This window comes from Schistocerca gregaria, chromosome 11, assembly GCF_023897955.1.
Source record: "Schistocerca gregaria isolate iqSchGreg1 chromosome 11, iqSchGreg1.2, whole genome shotgun sequence".
In the NCBI taxonomy this organism is placed as follows: domain Eukaryota; kingdom Metazoa; phylum Arthropoda; class Insecta; order Orthoptera; family Acrididae; genus Schistocerca; species Schistocerca gregaria.
Window position 1 is genome coordinate 90,697,375 of NC_064930.1, and position 20,592 is coordinate 90,717,966.

The 20,592-nt window shown below is 41.6% G+C and overlaps 1 protein-coding gene across 1 annotated transcript in view; it reads left to right on the forward strand.

The window, feature by feature from the left end:
• LOC126295039 (uncharacterized) overlaps positions 1-20,592 on the forward strand; it is a 571,350-nt gene that overhangs the window by 206,572 nt on the left and 344,186 nt on the right. The gene's annotated exons all lie outside the window — the stretch shown is intronic.

Here is a 20,592-nt window from a genome sequence, read left to right on the forward strand (position 1 = left end):
TACAGGCCCATATTATTAACGTCGATATCCAGTAGGATTTTGGAACATATATTGCGTGCGAGGACTATGAACTACCTCGAAGAAAATGGTCTATTAACACACAGTAAACTCGGATTAAGAAAACATAATTCTTGTGAAGCATGAAGTGTTGAGTGCTTTCGACAAGGATTTCGAAAAGGCTTTTGACACTTTATCATACGAGCGGCTTGTACTGAAATTCGGTGCTTATGGAATATCTTCTCAGTTAGCTAACTGGGTTCTTGATATCCTGTTAGACATGTCACAGTTCCTAATAGCTGACAGAAAGTCATCGAGTGAAACAGAAGTGATTTCTGGCGTTCCCCAATGTAGTGTTATAGGCCCACTGCCGTTCCTTACCTGTATAAATGATTTTATAACAATCTGAGGAGCAATCTGAGTTCAAAAAATGCAAAACGATTTAGAAAACATATCTGTATATTTTGGAAAGTGGCAATCGGCATTAGATAATGAAGTCCTCCATATGAGTGCTAAAAGGAATCTGTTAAACTTCGATTACACTATAAATCACTAAATCTAAAGCCCGCTATTCAACTAAAAACCTAGGAATTATAATTACGAGCCCTTAAATTGGGAAGAACACATTATGTTGAGGGGGAGGCAACCCAAAGACTGCGATTCATTAGCAGAATATTCAGAAAATGCAGCAGATCTACTAAAGAGACTGCCTACGCTACGCTTGTATGCCCTCTTTTGGGGTACCGTTGCACAGTGTGGGATCCTCACCGGATAGGGTTAATGGAATACATTGAGAAAGTTCAAAGAAGAGATGCACTTTCTGTATTACACCGAAATAGTGGAAACAGTGTTACGAACCTCATACAGAATTTGTGGTGGATATAAAAAAGGCGTTTCTCGTTGCGGCAGAATCATATCACGAAATTTCAGTCACCAACTTTCTCCTTCGAATGCGAAAATATTTTACTAACACAGACTTAGGGAGAAAAGATCGTCGTAATAAAATAAGGGAAACGGGAGCTATCTGGGAAAGGTTTAGGCATTCGTTTTTTCCTCGCACTGTTCGGTATTGGAATAATCGAGAATGGTTGTGAAGGTCATTCGATGAACCCTCCGCCAGGCACTTAAGTGTCACCTGCAGAGAATCCATGTACATGTACAGTCGTTCTCAAAAGTATCCGAACGACCTGAATTGCATTTCGCCTGATTCGCATGCAACCCACATAACGCAGCTGTCTAGCAGGTCCTCCTTGGTACAGTCGTTTGACTATTGAAAATGGCTCCACAAGTCACCTCTAGAAAACTCGGCTCTGTACCGCAGTAATTCAGGATGTAAAGTAATACCACGATACTACAAATATCAGGGAACACCTTAGCACAGATAAGGCTAGTAAGCTCACATTTATTACAATAAATGACATACCTGAAATGTTACCACTCTAATTATTACGTCAGGTAGGTAACGCACGTAGTAAGTCGTCGCATTCATGATTCCCTCTTCAAAGTAACATACCGTACTTGTTATTTACAGAAAATGATATTAAAAATTTAAGTTATTCACGAGCAGCTAGTTAAGAATATGTATGAAGTTCAAATGACGCGACGAACCGTCTCGTTCTGCATTTGGATTCAAACCCAGGTCACGCACACTAAAATTTCGTGACTGACGGAAACTAACAGTTATTCCTGACTAGGCATACAGAGAGTGATATACCTCGATTTTAGAAATTATCAGTTAGCCAATAACAACTTTAAATTACATAACGTAAACATTTCTAACGGACGTGAATTCCTACCCAGCCTCTATTGTCCCTGTTAACGAAATACGAGAGATGTTAAATATTGCTTCTTCACAAGTGACTTACTTGAAATGCCGTGATGTACAGCTTTGTGTTGGACAGGGATTCGAACCCAGAACCTAATGGGATTGTTATCGAAGCACCATCAACTGTGACATACGGGATTTTCTCGGCAGTGGCAAGATGTTTTAAGTGAAATGACTAGACGAAACATTAATTTTTTCCTTCCCAGGACTCCAACCTGGAACCTTTCGCTTTTATTTATTAGGGAATACGAACGTTAAATATGGGTTTGTTACATCAGCAATGACATGTGAGCATGTATGAATAAGAAATAATATGACGAAGAGTTCAGTGCTGACTGGGAATCGAAACCCACACATATTGTTGTTGACTACACCCTAAGAGACGTCAGCTACAGACTGTTTCTCCACCAGCAGCTCAGAATAACCTCCTTCAACTTAGAGTGATCTCTCAAACAGTTCTGTGTCTCACTGGGAGTAAAAAATTTCAGATATCGTTAGTGTTGACAACGAATGAAAATGCATTAAAAATCAAAATTATTATCCATCAGCAGATAGGTGTTCTCATGCTGGAGCTTGATAATACATAATGAAAACCTAAGTTCCGGGCCAGCATTCGAACCCATTCATCCGCAATACGTGGAGGTGTTGAGGAATCTGCAGTTTTGAGCAAACAACAAATTGTGGTCGAGCTGTATTGTGACGAAGGGATCAAATTCCGCGTTAAGGGTGGTCTGAGTTGCATTCCAAGTTCAGATCCAATTTTATCGACATACAGAAGCTCAAATAAAAGATGGAATAAGGGTCCTGTGACCCTACATAGCGTTTGTTTCGTCACTATAAATAGATAACTAGTATAACAGAGGTCACTGGTGACAGAGTTCCCACATTTCACCACTCCTGACTTTATTGTGGTGCAACCTAACGACTACTTGGTAGAGAAGGAATATCATGTTTAATGTGAATTTCAGACCACAATGCCATTATACCTTCTTCACTTGGCGTAGTTAGAATACAACCTGTGTCTCCTTATTAAAAATCATGAGCAGAAGTTGGAATCGAACCCAGACCATCATCACAGGAGCCCATCATCAATCCAACCGACCACCAAAGCACCTTCTCTGTGCCTCGTTTTTCTCTCGTAATGCCGTTTCGCCACAGTGGATGATAATTCTGACACACAGACTCCCTGTAGTGGTTGGCTGCATGTTCAGTACATTCATTTACTTGGTTGACTGAATCGCCATCAACTAGCTGCCTCGGCTGCCCTGTGCATACATTCGACTCTATTTTGTAATCACCGAAATAAAATCTCGTAACTGCCACCTACACAGAACTGCCAACAGTATAGGATGCCGAAATTTAAAGAGGAAGTGTTCCTTTCCACTTGAGCTACTCTACTGCCCTATCTGTTTGTTGAAAACGTCGTGCAGTGCAAATAAAAAGCTGTAACTGTCTGTCTCTCAGAAGTCTAGATCCGGCCATATGCTTTATCTCACAGCACTGTGGAATGCCGAAGTTCTGGAGGAACTATTAATGACTTCTCGAGGTGCTGTAGGTAGATGACAGCTACTAGCGTTACAATAAGTGTCACACACTATAGATAAGATTTCACGAGTTCCAATTCATTCACTGCTACATTTTTACAACACAATTCTGCTGTCTGTTGACGTTACCAATTTAATGGAACTTTGAACGTAATTACCTTCACTTCTCAACACAAAATAGCCGCATGTGGAAAAAGGGCTAACTTCTGGGACATTTTGATCTTTTCAGGTTTAATAGACGGCCAGGCAGCAGATGCATCTCGAACCTTTGTATTATGTATGGGGAGAGCGCATCGTGCCAAAATAGTCAGAAAAGTATTTTCTACATTAGCTGTCGTCTGGTAGTGGCATTTTATTCTTCATCAAACCTTGTTTGACAGCTTTAAGTCAGAACAAGTTTTCTACATGCTCGAAATCAATAAAGTGCATGTGCAATGTCAGACTGTTATAGATCACATCAGAAAATTCGCATATATAGTTCATGGTTAATTTCTCCCTCATGTTTTTTTTTTTTTTTTTTTTTTTTGTCATCAGTCTACGGACTGGTTTGATTTTGATGCGGCCACCACGAATTCCTTTCCTGTGCTAACTTCTTCATCTCAGAGTAGCACTTGCAACCTACGTCCTCAATTTTTTGCTTGACGTATTCCAATCTCTGTCTTCCTCTACAGTTTTTGCCCTCTACAGCTCCCTCTAGTACCATGGAAGTCATTCCCTCATGTCCTGGCAGATGTCCTATCATCCTGTTCTTTCTCCTTATCAGTGTTTTCCACATATTCCTTTCCTCTCCGATTCTGCGTAGAACCTCCTCATTCCTTACCTTATCAGTCCACCTAATTTTCAACATTCGTCTATAGCACCACATCTCAGATGCTTCGATTCTCTTCTGTTCCGATTTTCCCACAGTCCATGTTTCACTACCATACAATGCTGTACTCCAGACGTACACCCTCAGAAATTTCTTCCTCAAATTAAGGCCGGTATTTGATATTAGAACACTTCTCTTGGCCAGAAATGCCTTTTTTGCCATAGCGAGTCTGCTTTTGATGTCCTCCTTGCTCCGTCCTTAACTTCATTGACTTCGTGACCATCAATCCTGATGTTAAGTTTCTCGCTGTTCTCATTTCTACAACTTCTCATTGCTTTCGTCTTTCTCCGATTTACTCTCAAACCATACTGTGTACTCATTAGACTGTTCATTCCGTTCAGCAGATCAATTAATTCTTCTTCACTTTCACTCAGGATAGCAATGTCATCAGCGAATCGTATCATTGATATCCTTTCACCTTGTGTTTTAATTCCACTTCTGAACCTTTCTTTTATTTCCATCATTGCTTCCTCGATGTACAGATTGAAGAGTAGGGGTGAAAGGCTACAGCCTTGTCGTACTCCCTTCTTAATACGAACACTTCGTTCTTGATCGTCCACTGTTATTATTCCCTCTTGGTTCTGGTACATATTGTGTATGACCCGTCTGTCCCTATAGCTTACCCCTACTTTTTTCAGAATCTTGAACAGCTTCCATGATTTTATATTGTCGAACGCTTTTTCCAGGTCGACAAATCCTATGAACGTGTCTTGATTTTTCTTTAGCCTTGCTTCCATTATTAGCCGTAATGTCAGAATTGCCTCTCTCGTGCCTTTACTTTTCCTAAAGCCAAACTGATCGTCACCTAGTGCATTCTCAATTTTCTTTTCCATTCTTCTGTATATTATTCTTGTAAGCAGCTTCGATGCATAAGCCGTTAAGCTGATTGTACGATAATTCTCGCACTTGTCAGGTCTTGCCGTCTTCCGAATTGTGTGGATGATGCTTTTGCGAAAGTCAGATGGTATGTCGCCAGACTCATATACTCTACACACCAACGTGAATAGTCGTTTTGTTGCCACTTCCGCTAATGCTTTTAGAAATTCTGATGGAATGTTATCCATCCCTTCTGTCTTATTTCACCGTAAGTACTCCAGAGCTCTTTTAAATTCCGATTCTATTGCTAAATCCCTTATCTCTTCTAAATAGACTCCTGTTTCTTCTTCTATCACATCAGACAAATCTTCACCCTCATACAGGCTTTCAATGTATTCTTTCCACCTATATACTCTCTTCTCTGCATTTAACAGTGGAATTCCCGTTGCATTCTTAATGTTACCACCGTTGCCTTAAATGTGACCAAAGGTTGTTTTGACTTTCCTGTATGCTGAGTCAGTCCTTCCGACAATCATATCTTTTTCGATGTCTTCACATTTTTCCTGCAACCATTTCGTCTTAGCTTTCCTGCACTTCCTACTTATTTCATTCCTCAGCTACTTGTATTTCTGTATTCCTGATTTTCCCGGAACATGTTTGTACTTCCTCCTTTCATCACTCAACTGAAGTATTTCTTCTGTTACCCATTGTTTCTTCGCAGCAACCTTCTTTGTAGCTATGTTTTCCTTCCCAACATCTGTGAGGACCCTTTTCAGAGTTGTCCATTCTTCTTCAACTGTACTGCCTACTGCGCTATTCCTTATTGCTGTATCTATAGCGTAAGGGAACTTCAAACGTATCTCGTCATTCCTTAGAACTTCCGTATCACACTTCTTTGAATATTGATTCTTCCAGACTAATGTCTTGAACTTCAGCCTACTCTTCATCACAACCAAATTGTGATCTGAGTCTATGTCTGCTCTTGGGTCCGCTTTACAATCCAGTATCTCATTTTGGAATCTCTGTCTGACCATGATGTAATCTAATTGAAATCTTCCCGTATCTCCCGGCCTTTTCCAAGTATACCTCCTCCTCTTGTGATACTTGAACAGGGTATTCGCTATTACTAGCTTAAACTTGTTACGGAACTCATTTAGCCTTTCTCCTCTTTCATTCCTTGTGCCAAGCCCATTATCTCCTGTAACCTTTTCTTCTACTCCCTCCCCTACAATTGCATTCCAGTCGCCCCTGAACTATCGTTGTCGGTGTTGGTCTGCTGTCGTTTCTGATTAGAACAACCCGGTCACTGAACTGTTCACAGTAACACACCCTCTTCCCTACCTTCCTATTCATAACGAATCCTACACCGTTGTACCATTTTCTGTTGTTGTTGATATTACCCGATACTCATCTGACCAAAAATCCTTGTCTTCCTTCCACTTCACTTCACTGACCCCTACTATATCTAGATTGAGCCTTTGTATTTCCCTTTTCAGATTTTCTAGTTTCCCTACCACGTTCAAGCTTCTGACATTCCACGCCCCGACACGAAGAACGTTATCCTTTCATTGATTATTCAATCATTTTCTCATGGTAACCTCCCCCTTGGCAGTCGCCTCCCGTAGATACGAACTGGGGACTATTCCGGAATCTTTTGCCAATGGAGAGATCATCATGACACTTCTTCAACTACAGGCCACATGTCCTGTGGATACACGTAACGTGCCTTTAATGCAGTGGTTTCCATTGCCTTCTGCATCCTCATGTCGTTGATCATTGCTGATTCGTCCACCTTTAGAGGCAATTTCCCACCCCTAGGACAAGAGATTGCCCAGAACCTTTATCCGTTCCTCCGCCCTCTTTGACAAGGCCGTTGGCAGAATAAGGCTGCCTTCTTATTCCGGAAGTCTGCGGCCGCCAATGTTGATTATTTATCAAAATTTAGCCAGTGGCGGGGATCGAACCCGGGACCGAAGATGTTTTGATTATGAATCAAGGACGCTATCCCCCCCCTTTTTTTTTAATCTCATTTTGTTGACATTTGTTCGTTGGATCTGCTCGGGGCGGACGTCGTAAGACATCCGTTCAAGTTCGTTGTCGATCGATTAACTCAGTTTTTTATTACAGAGAGCTGCTAAACCTCTGACCGAACACGCTGAGCTACCGTGCCGGCTTCTTAGACCACAGGTACCACATAGTATTGTTTTTTCAACACTAAAAGAAACGTTACGAAAATTGTCCACTGTATTAAAAGAAATGAAATTTAACTACCGACGATAACCTTGCGACGAAAGTCTGTTTTGATAAAACTGGGTATCTGTACACAAGCGTGCCTCTATCGGCACGAATTAGTAAAATAGTACTCACTTACATTTCGATTGGGTATGTGTTTATTTGGTATGCTGTGTCATACTCGAAAGGTATGCAAATGTGGCACTTCATGAATAAAGTTATGTGTTCGTAGAAACCCAACATTTGTTTGTCAGCAGCGGAACGAGGCGTTACCTGTTGTGCAGCATTGTAAGTTTTTCACCATTGCACTATGAGCCGAAAGTATTTTCTTGCGATTTACTTATCGATGTTTGATCTGACTGATTGTAGATCTTTCACAGAAGGGATAAAAGTGTTACATTCATCGAGACTGGAACCGCGAATCATAACAGACGCTTTCTCAGATGTCAGCACGTCACCACAGAGCTAGCCAAGACGTATGTGTTGCAAATTTGTCTTGCGAGACCAGCAGAGTCCATAACAAATAAACCACTATTTAAAGTACGAGTTTAATTGAGATCTACACACGAAACGACTTTCCTGGGCTGAAATCCGTAAATTTACAATCTTTTGTTGTACCTGAAGCGACAATAACTCAGATTATTCAATGGAAATGACAGGAAAAATCAAGTGAACTTTGAGGCTTAATTCCGTGTGCACCAGGAAGTAACTCGTCGATCACAGAGTTGCCAAATATACCTTGCCTTGTTACCAAGCCTCAGTTACAGTAGTAGCAGCAAGAAGACGAACCGATGTGATCCTACAGCGGGCTGGGAAGTGACCACAGATGGCCTTTCAAAGACGCGGCTGCGACGGCCTGGAATACGTAATGCGTCTGATTCGCATTTCTGTAAACAGGTTTAGGGACTGGCACGTAGTTACTAATAATATTCAGAACTGAGTGCAAACTAAGCATCATAAATCAGTAACTCTCATAGCTTTATATTTCTTTCTTAACTGTACTCGAACGTAACTCATTCACGGACGTCTTCGTGCCTCGCTGATAGTCGAGCACACCAAACAAATAAAAATAAAAAAGAAAGTGTGTGTGTGTGTGTGTGAGAGAGAGAGAGAGAGAGAGAGAGAGAGAGAGAGAGAGAGAGAAATAAAGATAAAGGAGAATGAGAGAGAGGGTAAAAAAATTGTTGTATAGAAATTGAATACCGGTATGTAAAAAAATCTTTCATTAAAATAACATGTTCCACATCATTATGGAGTGTCGTATTCATGATCTACGGAGCAAGTATTAATCCAATCTAATCTAATCAATCATATTGCATACTAGCCATGAAGAGTCATGAATTACCGACATGTAAACCATAGTAGCACATGCCGTTGTTCATTTCGCTGCACGTCATCTGCAATACCGAGATACCAGCCAAACTGGAAATAGCAGACACGGACATCAGCAACAGCACGTGGTATTAACGCATACATCTTTCTGAGAACGTTTCGAATGTGAATGTACAATTCTAAAATTATATGTTTCCCCGTGCAACAATATATTCTTTCTAGAATCAAATTTTCACTCTACAGCGGAGAGTGCGCTGATATGAAACTTTCTGGCATATTAAAACTCGAACTCGCGACCTTTGCCTTTCGCGGGCAAGTGCTCTACCAACTGAACTACCAAAGCACGACTTGTGCCCCGTCCTCACTGCTTTACTTCTGCCAGTATCTCGTCTCGTACCTTCCAAACTTCACAGAAGCTCTCCTGCGAACCATGCAAAACTAGCAGTCCTGGAAGAAAGGATATTGCTTAGACATGGCTTACCCACAGCCTGGGGGATGTTTCTAGAATGAAATTGTCACTCTACAGCCGAGTGTGCGCTGATATGAAACTTCCTGGCAGAGTAAAACTGTGTGCCGGACCGAGACTCGAACTCGGGACTTTCGCCTTTCGCGGTCAAGTGCTCTATCAACTTTTTTTCTTTTTTTTATGAAGAGGAAAAGAAAATTTTTCGCACCCATCGACGCGCGAACCCATGACCTCCCATATCCTATTCCCGCGCGCTAACTACTTTTATTTTTTATTTTTTCTGTTTTAGGAAGGTCACAGGGCGTGGTACACGCCCCACTAGCAGTGGAGTCTCTTCACGGCACTGCCGGTGCGTAGAGGCACAAACCCCTGCCACCCCTTATTTCATGTTCCCTGTTGGGTCATAGCACTAAGTGTGCAGAAATCTTGACACAAAATTCCCATTCTCCGATGTAAGAAAGACAAAGAAACCTCTTCTCTGAGTAGAAACTGATCACTGCCAAAAACTTAGCAATTTTTCTTGAATCACACAAATACTTTGGAAGTCGAACACGAGGAATTCTGAACAAAATGTTTTGATAAAACTCTTCCTCTAACACAGAAGTAAATAATAATAATAACACAAGTGACTTTTAATTTTCTTGTGTTCGTTCTCGTTCAAGGTGTTTTAGTGGTTGCACACATTTACCTGACACCCATTCTTTACAAAATGATCTTCAGCATGTTGCCGTAGTGCTTCTTGTGGTTGCGATACGTGCTGATTTCTGCGTATTCACACTTCATGTAAACGCGGAATTCTAACTCGTTGTCTGACCCAAGTTTGTCAAAAAAAAAAAGGCTCTGAGCGCTATGGGATTTAACTACTGTGGTCATCAGTCCCCTAGAACTTAGAACTACTTAAACCTAATTAACCTAAGGACATGACACACATCCATGCCCGAGGCAGGATTCGAACCTGTGACCGTAGCAGTCCCGCGGTTCCAGACTGCAGCGCTAGAACCGCACGACCACAGTCTGCGACACGAAGTGACCGAGGTTCGGATCCCAAAGGGGAACACAATTCAGACGATGACCGCGAACAGTCGCTCCGCACAGTTAATATTTTTATTAGGAAAGAAAAAAAGGAAAATGGAATCAATTATGCGATAATGTAGTCATAAAAACAAAAAGAAAGGATATTGTAAAAATATTTCCTGGGTCAGAAAGTTTATCCAGAAAGGTCATAAGTGAAATGGACAGTACTTAGCCTGGAAACGATTGACGAAATATTAAGTACACACACTTCTGTACTCAGTCTAAGAAAGAATGTGTATAGTATTCAAGAGAAAGGGATGCTAAAAACAACACAGAAGAAGAAATAATGGCATTACTGGGATTGCCTTACATCTTTGGGATTACGCAAGCAAGCCACACTAATGTTGTCGAAGTGTGGAAAGCAGATGGCAGAAATACGGAGATTACGGGAGCTGTGATGAGCTATAGAAGTACTCCCCTCTTCTCTGCACGTGTAAATACCACTTCAGCCTACTTTCTTGGATCTTCTTCCCTATGGGCTCCACATTCACTGTTCCCCTGGTGTACACTTTCCTTAGTCTATCCTTTCGTGTCACCCCACTCATCCACCTTATCATTCTCATTTCATCCACTTCCATCTTTTTCTCTTGGACTTTTGTAATTGGGCAAGTTTTTGCACTATACAGCATCGAAGGCCTCACCACAGACTTGTAAAACTTTCCTTTCATTCTGCAGCTAACCTTCTTATCACATAGTACTCAGCTCAGTTTCCTCCAGTTCATCCATAACTATTCATCCTCTGCTGTATTTATACCTCCAGTCCTCCATTACTTTTCATGTAAGAGCCTAGGTATTTAAATTACTTGATCATCAGTTGTTCTCATTGCAGGTTAATACATAGATTTTTCGCATCCTTTGTTGGTTTTTCCTCTTCCCGGCATAAATCCAAACTGTTCTTTACATACGTCAGTTTCTAGACGCACCTTGTTCTCAAATATCCTTTCCAAGATCTTCATTGTGTGGGATATCACTTTTATCCCTGTATAATTGCCCTTATATAGAAGCATACGGCTTCTCCACACATGTTGCGTTCTTTCTCCTTTCCAGATCTTCTGCATTAGATCCCAGAGAATATCAGTACCCTGTTCTTCCAGACTTCTCCATGCTTCTATTGAGATTTAGTCAGCTCCTAGGGCCTCCCATTTTTCATTTTCTTCATCGCATGTAGGACTTCTTTCCTACTTATACTTTGGGTCATTCTTTCATTTATATCTCCTTACTCATAATTCTCTCAAACATTTTTCTCATTCAATAGCCTTTGAAAGTACTCCCACCTACTATTCAAGATTTTCTCAAGGTCGTATAATACTACACCTGATTTATCCTTTATCGGCCTCACTGGTGTAACGTCCTCGGTCGCCTTATCTCTTGCTTTAGCTATCCGTAGGAGTTACCTGTCGCCCTGTGTTCTTTCCAGCTCTTCGTACGCCTCTTCCAAGACAGGAACATGCATACCAAAATGCCGTGGCTGACATGTTATCATTCCGAAAACGAGGTGCCGGAGAAAAGAAAACGTCAAAACGGAAGCTGTGAGTACAAGTCGTGAGTCATGTCTCCATAGAATAATTTTATTTGGAACTCTTCCAGATGGTGTTTGGATACAAAAAAGGGAACTGTGAGTCCTTCCGGAAGCAAAACGATTTTGTTGTTTAGTTATTTATTCCCAAATCTAGTTTCAGCGACAAATGTCGCCATCATTAATGGGTCATGGGATCTTTATATCTAAAACATGCAGAGAATAACATAGTTATAAAACACTGTAAAACATTATTAAATGTGTACTGTTTGTTTTATAAATACTGCTTTCCGTGAGTACTTTCATAATACCTTATTTATTATACAGTACGGCTTGGTTTTAAGATTGTTGTTGGTGTTTGGGGCATATTTTCTGTGTGCGTCTGTTGCCGTTTTTCGCAGCATAGTTTATGTCATCTGCAACTGTATGAGCGGCCATTACTAAACAAATACAAGAACATTAACTTACGTATGTCAGCGTTATACAGTTGTGATTGCCGTAGTGTTGTGGATACAGTTTTGATATGCACTCGGTTGTTACATAGTTTCTCGTGTCTTACGGTCGCGGCAAGGCTTGCAGCTAATTTAACACACAGAAAAACGTAAGTTTCGCACTTCGTTCATAATCCAAAGTATTACCCCATCTTGCCATTAGCATGTGTCGCGAGAAATGTATCGCATGTTACAAGGACGCTATGAAAATTGTAGCGGAAGTTCTGACTTCTTCTCTTCTTCAGTTACGTCTTTTTGCGTGTGTGTGCATTCTGTTATGTGCAGATCACTTTCGATATTAGTAGAGGTACAGTTTTTATTCGTTGGGTGTCTTGCGAAAGTGGAATGTGTGCTGTCTCTTTTTAGGACTCTGTGTACTTCGTTCGGATAGTTTTGATTGTTTCTCCTATGGGTTAGGCCTGATAGCAGTTAATTGTGAGCTGGTTTATTCCAGCATGCTGAATTTTTCTGAGATTCTTTTGTCTGGTCTCAGCCTTTCATGAACTATGTGGTTTGTTTAGAATTTTATTGGGATCCCTTGCTTTTTCAAGATGTTTCCAGTTCTATGTGATATTTTATTACTGTATGTCAGGGTGTACCATATGTTTCCGTTTCCTGAAGTGATGTGGTCTGCTGTGTTGTCTGTGTGTTTGGCCTGTGGGTTTTCAGATTATTTGCTTGTGCTTTTGAATGGGTCGCCACTATTTTTATGTTTCATATTTACCTTGCTGTTGAGCTTGTTTATGATATCAGTTTTGTAGTCATTTTCAACAGCACATTGTTTGATTATAAATGGTTCAAATGGCTCTGAGCACTATGGGACTTAACTGCTGTGGTCATCAGTCACCTACAACTTAGAACTACGTAAACCTAACTAATCTAAGTACATCACACACATCCATGCCCGATCCAGGATTCGAACCTGCTACCGTAGCGGTCGCGTGGTTCCAGACTGTAGCGGCTAGAATCGCTTGGCCTCTCCGGCCGGCTGTGTGTGATTATATTTAGTGGCTGTGTGTACACTTCAGTTTAAGACGTGTTCTGTTTATGCTGTGGAGCATGGGTGCAAAGCTGGCATATTTACTGAATGTATCGTGGTTGGATGAGATATGGGTAGCAGTGGTTGGTGATGTGGGTCTTCTAAAGATGGAAAAATAATGTAGGTGCTTGTTTCTTGTAACTGTAAGATTCAAGAAATTTAGATTATTGTTTTTTTCTCTTTCCTTTGTGAAGTGGGACTGAGGTAGTACTGTGTTGATGTTACTGTGTAGCTCTTCAACTGTTTTGTGTTTCATCTATAAGACAATTATGTCATCCTCGTATCGGTACCATCTTGTTTTATAAAGTTGTTGAATATTGTGTTCTCTATACGATCCAAGAATATGCCCACTAATTTCCCACTGAGGGGATATCCCATGGTTAGCCCCTCTGTTTGAAAACAGAAGTTGTTGCTGAAAGTGAAGTAGTTTTGTTCAGTGATTAGACTAAGAATGGATGAGATTTCATTTATTTTTATTTCTGCGAATTTATTGTACTTTATCTGTTGTTCTATAGTCTTAATAATTTCTTCTGTGTGTATGTGTGTGTACATGGATGTAATGTCAGAAGATACAAGTTTTGCTGTTGGGGGAATGTTCTTAATTTTCTCTATTACGTCTTCTGGCGTTTTGAAGCTTCTGTTGTTTGGGTATGTGTATGTTTTCTCTAGGAATGCGTACATGTGTCTCTCTGTAGTCCACCGCTGGGCTGATTAGAATGAGAAGTTTGTGGACATTTGCAAGCCTGTTAAGAGTGGAGATTTAGGATTCCTTTGTATTTTCTCGTCTGCTTCTGTGTGAGGGTACGTGTAATGCTTTTTATGAATGTCTCTGGGTTCCTTTGATATCTTTTTGTTGGATCATCACTTAGGTTGGTAGTATTACTCTATCCCAGAAGTTTTTCTGTTTATACCAACAACAACAAAAGAAAATTATTACACACAAAAGGCAATAGTGGAACAGAAAAACGTAATAAACGAAGAAAGAACACTTTTCAACGACACAATCTTCACAGCTCTGAGAGAACTGACGCACGACACACAACAGAAAGCACACACTTGGAAAAGAACCACTCACCCATCACACACAGACACATAAAAGAGGAACGGAAGTCGTCAGAACTCGCGCTTAAATTTTCATGACCTTCTTGCAACGTGTGATACGTTTCTCACGAGACACGCCAGAGGCAAGTTGGCGTAACGTTTTGCATTATGGAAGAAGTGCGGCGGTTATAATTTTCAGTGTATAGAACTAGCTGCAAGCCATCCAGCGAACATGTGTACACGAGAAACTATGTAACAACCTAGTACACACAAAAACTGTATCCACAACACTGCCGCAATCCCGACTGCATAACGCTGACATACGTAAGTTCACTTTTTCGTATTTGTTTACTAATAGCCGCTCACGTAGTTGCAAATGACATGATTTATGTTGAGAAAAACGGCAACAGAAAAACACAGAAAATATGCCCCAAACACCAACAACAATCTTAAAACCACGCTGTAATGTATAATAAATAAGGTATTATTAAAGTACTCACAGAAAACAATATTTAAGAAACAAACAGTAGACATGTAATAACGTTTTATACCGTTTTATAACTGTGCTATTTTCTGCAAGGTGTACATCGATGGCGATATTTGCCTCTGAAACTAACATGGGTAATGAATAAATAAATAAATGAACATAAAAAATATTTTGCATCAAGGCGGACCGACAATGCCCACATTGTTGTTCATATCTCGATACTACAGTTGGTGTGAGAAGCGTCCGCAAAAGGAGAAGGACTAGGTTTGAGTGCCAGCCTGACACACACTTTCCATCTGTCAGTAAGACTGAGATTTCAGATTAGTGACAAATAACGCTATTTCTGTTATCATAACAATTTTCGTAGTTATTTGTCGTTGCCATTGTTAGTTCGAAGACCGGTTTGATGCCGCTCTCCATGCTACACTATCCTGTGCGAGCCCCTCCACTTCCAAAACACTACTGCAGCGTGCATTCATCTGAACCTGTTTACTGCACTCATGACTCGGTGTCCCTCTACAAGTTTTCTCCCTACACTACTTGTCCGTTACCAAACGGACGATTCGCTGATTTCCCAGGAGGTGTTCTGTCAACTGATCCCTTCTTTCAGTCAAGTTGTGGCATATTTTTTACGGTCTCTAATTCGATTCACTATCTTCTTTAATTAAACCATCTAAACACCTATTTTTCAGCAGTTTGCTCTAGCACTACATCTCAGTATCTCATATTCTCTTCTTGTGTCAGCTGCTTACCTTCCAAACAAGACTACACTCGTGACAAGAACCTTAAGAAAGTCAGCCTAAACGTCAAATTTATGTTAAAAAGCAAAACAATTACTCTTTTTCAGAGATGTTTTCCAAGCCCTAGCCAGTCTTTATTTTATGTCCTGTCTACTTCGGCTGCAAACAATTATGTTGCTGCCTGAATAGGACAACCCATCTACTGCTTTAGAGTCTTCCTTCCTAATCTAATTACCCGTTTGAATGTGACAGGTCAACCTTTCAGCAATCTTATTACCTCACTTAGTAAGAGATGGGTATGTTGAGTGTATTCCACTACTTAATACCCACATCAAAAAATAGATTGTTTCACGTCGGTTCCGAGAATTCCGGAACCTGTACAGGAAATTGGAATAGATGTCAACATAGACATGATTCCGGCCCTTTCTATTGGTCAAGAAAACCACACGTTGCGCGTTGTTCCACAGAGAGACCTTCAGAGCTGATGGTCCTCTAATGCCCAGTAGCACGTCCTCTGGTACTGATACATGCCTGTATTCGTCTTGGCGTGCTTCCCACAAGTTCTTCAAGGCACTGTTGGTCCAGATTGTCTCACTCCTCAACGGCAAATCGGCGCAGATCCCGCAGATTGGTTGGTGGGTCACGTACTGCGCTGCACGGTGTCGTGGTTCCAAAGACGGACTTCGCCACGGACGTCGGGAGTGAAGTTGCGCACTATGCAGCCGATTGCGCACAGTTTCAGTTGTAACAGGACGTCCTGTGGCTGCACGAAAAGCGTTATTCAACATAGTGGCGTTGCGGTCAGGGTTTCTCCGAGCCATAATCCGTAGGTAGCGGTTTTCCACCGAAGTGGTAGTAGCACTTGGGCGGCCTGAGCGAGGCATGTGATTTGCACTTTCCGTCTTTCTGTATCTCCTCCATGTGCGAACAACATCGCTTTGGTTCACTCCAACACGCGTGGACGCTCCTGCTGTCCAGAGCCCTTCCTGGCACAGAGTAACAATGCGGACGCGATGGGACCACGGCGTTGACCGTCTAGGCACGGCTGAGCTACAGACAACACCAGCCGTGTACCTCCTTCCTGGTGGAATGACAGGAACTGTCGGACCCACTCCGTCTAATAGGCGCTGCTCATGCACCGTTGTTTACGTCTTTGGGCGGGTTTACTGACATCTCTGAACAGTCGAAGGGACTGTAACTGTGATACAGTATCGGCAATCAACATCTATCTTCAGGAGTACTGGGAACTGGGGTAATGGAAAACTTTTTTTGATGTGTGTATGACGGAGATATAATAACATTTGACACAAAATGAAACTAAGTAAATGAATTATCGTTCGATGCTCGACAGAGCATGAAAATATCGCAATGGAAATATTTTCCCAATGTTGTGCAGACGTTACGAATTAAATCATAACCCATAATATCTCAGCACAAGAACATGAATCCTAGTCCGTGATTATGTAAATAGTCGTTGCAGAACATCACAAAAGTTTTCCTTTATGATATTAAAATGGCATTATGTGCAAATGAGGAACTAAGATTGGAAATTGGTATATGTTCAGTGAACAGTACACATATGCCTCTAACAGCAGTGGTGATCGTAAAACGGTATGTCTTTTGTAGAAAGAAAGTAATCCACCGATTATGGTACACCATTTATGAGTAAAATTAAAAACGAACAATGTGTGCTTGAGGTCACCAACTACAAAGCTGTTTCCCACCTGATGCTTATCATAGACGAATTAAGTGTTGGCTAAAAGTGTACAAAAGGCAGAGCTTCTGGAAAGCATGACGAAATGCTATGCCTGGCAAAGCAGCTTCATCTGAACCAGCTGCCTAGCAATCGTTCGGAAGGCGGCCGTCGCTCACACAGACACACACAGCTGCACGTCTTGAGTGGGCCGAACCACACAGAGACGGAGACAGTGGCTGCGTGGAGGTGCGTCAGACAAGTCGCGCGATTTCGCCTGTTGTGCAATTATGGAGGTGGCGATGGGACCGACGGCCTATAGAGGATGCAGTTCAAGCGACTGGTGGTTCCCTGGTGTCTTGGGGGTGTTTCTATCACCGCGACTTGGATTCAGTCACTACAGTCAGTGTGAACCTGAACCAGCACGTTTATTTCAACATTATTGGTAACGAAGTGTAGCTCTATTCTCTGGACACTTGCGTTGTAGGAGATCACACAGTCGTGTTCCCACGGCTACGTGCATACACTCCCGGTTTCACGAACACTCAGGCGCCCTACAGCACCTCGAGGCGACCACTAGACAACCCGGTCTCAGAGCCGCATGCGTTGTACGGTACTGTATGGAGCAGCAGCTGGGACGTGGCAGCCGACATCGCCACACACTGCTAACTCTGCGGGATCTGATGCATCGGTGGGAGGCCTCGGGCAGATGCTGGGTATCTGAAGAAACTTTCGGAACTGTTTTCCCCGCCGAGGAGACGAACTCTTCGAGGCTAGATGCGGTAATACCGTGATGAAATTTCATGATCCTTGAAGCAAAAGTTGGCTTGAATGTGACTGTCTTAGTATAAGTTAATGATGTATGGAAAGAATGGGAATCATGCACCAGCTAATTGTACTTCACAATTTTATTCGACTCCTTACCTAGGTTTAAACAGATATAAAGACGCGTAACGTGTATCCACAGGACATGTGACCTGTAGTTGAAGAAGTGTCATGATGATCTCTCCATTGGAAAAACATTCCGGAATAGTCCCCCATTCGGATCTCCGGGAGGGGACTGCCAAGTGGGAGATTACCATGAGAAAAAGATTGAATAATCAACGAAAGGATAATGTTCTACGAGTCGGGGCGTGGAATTTCAGAAGCTTGAACGTGGTAGGGAAAGTAGAAAATCTGAAAAGGGAAATGCAAAGGCTCAATCTAGATACAGTAGGGGTCAGTGAAGTGAAGTGGAAGGAAGACAAGGATTTCTGGTCAGATGAGTATCGGGTAATATCAACAGCAGCAGAAAATGGTATAACAGGTGTAGGATTCGTTATGAATAGGAAGGTAGGGCAGAGGGTGTGTTACTGTGAACAGTTCAGTGACCGGTTTGTTCTAATCAGAATGTACAGCAAACCAACACCGACAACGATAGTTCAGGTATACATGCCGACGTCGCAAGCTGAAGATGAACAGATAGAGAAAGTGTATGAGGATATTGAAAGAGTAATGCAGTATGTAAAGGGGGACGAAAATGTAATAGTCATGGGCGACTGGAATGCAATTGTAGGGGAAGGAGTAGAAGAAAAGGTTACAGGAGATAATGGGCTTGGGACAACGAATGAAAGAGGAGAAAGACTAATTGAGTTCTGTAACAAGTTTCAGCTAGTAATAGCGAATACCCCGTTCAAGAATCACAAGAGGAGGAGGTATACTTGGAAAAGGCCGGGAGATACGGGAAGATTTCAATTAGATTACATCATGGTCAGACAGACATTGAGAAATCAGATACTGGATTGTAAGGCGTACCCAGGAGCAGATATAGACTCAGATCACAATATAGTAATGATGAAGAGAAGGCTGAAGTTCAAGACATTAGTCAGGAAGAATCACTACGCTAAGAAGTGGGATACGGAAGTTCTAAGGAATGACGAGATACGTTTGAAGTTCTCTAACGCTATAGATACAGCAATAAGGAATAGCGCAGAAGGCAACACAGTTGAAGAGGAACGGACGTCTCTAAAACGGGCCATCACAGAAGTTGGGAAGGAAAACATAGGTACAAAGAAGGTAGCTGCGAAGAAACAATGGGTAACAGAAGAAATACTTCAGTTGATTGATGTAAGGAGGAAGTACAAACATGTTCCGTGAAAATCAGGAATACAGAAATACAAGTAGCTGAGGAATGAAATAAATAGGAAGTGCCGGAAAGCTAAGACGAAATGGCTGCAGGAAAAATGTGAAGACATCGAAAAAGATATGATTGTCGGAAGGACAGACTCAGCATACAGGAAAGTCAAAACAACCTTTGGTGACATTAAAAGCAACGGTGGTATCATTAAGAGTGCAACGGGAATTCCACTGTTAAATGCAGAGGAGATAGCAGATAGGTGGAAAGAATACATTGAAAGCCGCTATGAGGGTCAAGATTTGTCTGATGTGATAGAAGGAGAAATAGGGGTCGATTTAGAAGAGATAGGGGATCCAGTATTAGAATCGGTATTTAAAAGAGCTTTGGAGGACTTACGGTCAAATAAGGCAGAAGGGAGAGATAACATTCCATCAGAATTTCTAAAGTCATTAGGGGAAGTGACAACAAAACGACTGTTCAGATTGGTGTGTATAATATATGAGTATGGCGACATACCATCTGACTTTCGGAAAAGCATCATCCACACAATTCCGAAGACGGCAAGAGCATCGAAGCTGCTTACAAGAATAATATACAGAAGAATGGAAGAGGAAATTGAGAATGTGCTAGGTGACGATCAGGCACGAGAGAGGCAATTCTGACGTTACGGCTAACAATGGAAGCTAGGCTAAAGAAAAATCAAGACTTGTTCATAGGATTTGTCGACCTGGAAAAAGCGTTCGACAATATGGAATGGTGCAAGCTGTTCAAGATTCTGAAAAAAGTAGGGGTAAGCTATAGGGAGAGACGGATCATATACAATATGTACAACAACCAAGAGAGAATAATAAGAGTGGACAATCAAGAACGAAGTGCTCGTATTAAGAAGGGAGTAAGACAAGGCTGTAGCCTTTCGCCCCTATACTTCAATCTGATCATCGAGGAAGCAATGTTGGAAGTAAAAGAGAGGTTCAGCAGTGGAATTAAAATACAAGGTGAAAGGATATCAATGGTACGATTCGCTGATGACATTGCTAAGTGAAGAAGAATTAAGTGATCTGCTGAACGGAATGAACAGTCTAATGAGTACACAGTATGGTTTGAGAGTAAATCGGAGAAAGACGAAGGTAATGACAAGTAGTAGAAATGAGAACAGCGAGAAACTTAACATCAGGATTGATGGTCACGAAGTCAATGAAGTTAAGGTATTCTGCTACCTAGGCAGTAAAATAAACAATGACGGACAGAGCCACGAGGACATCAAAAGCAGACTCGCTATGGCGAAAGAGGCATTTCTGGCCAAGAGAAGTCTACT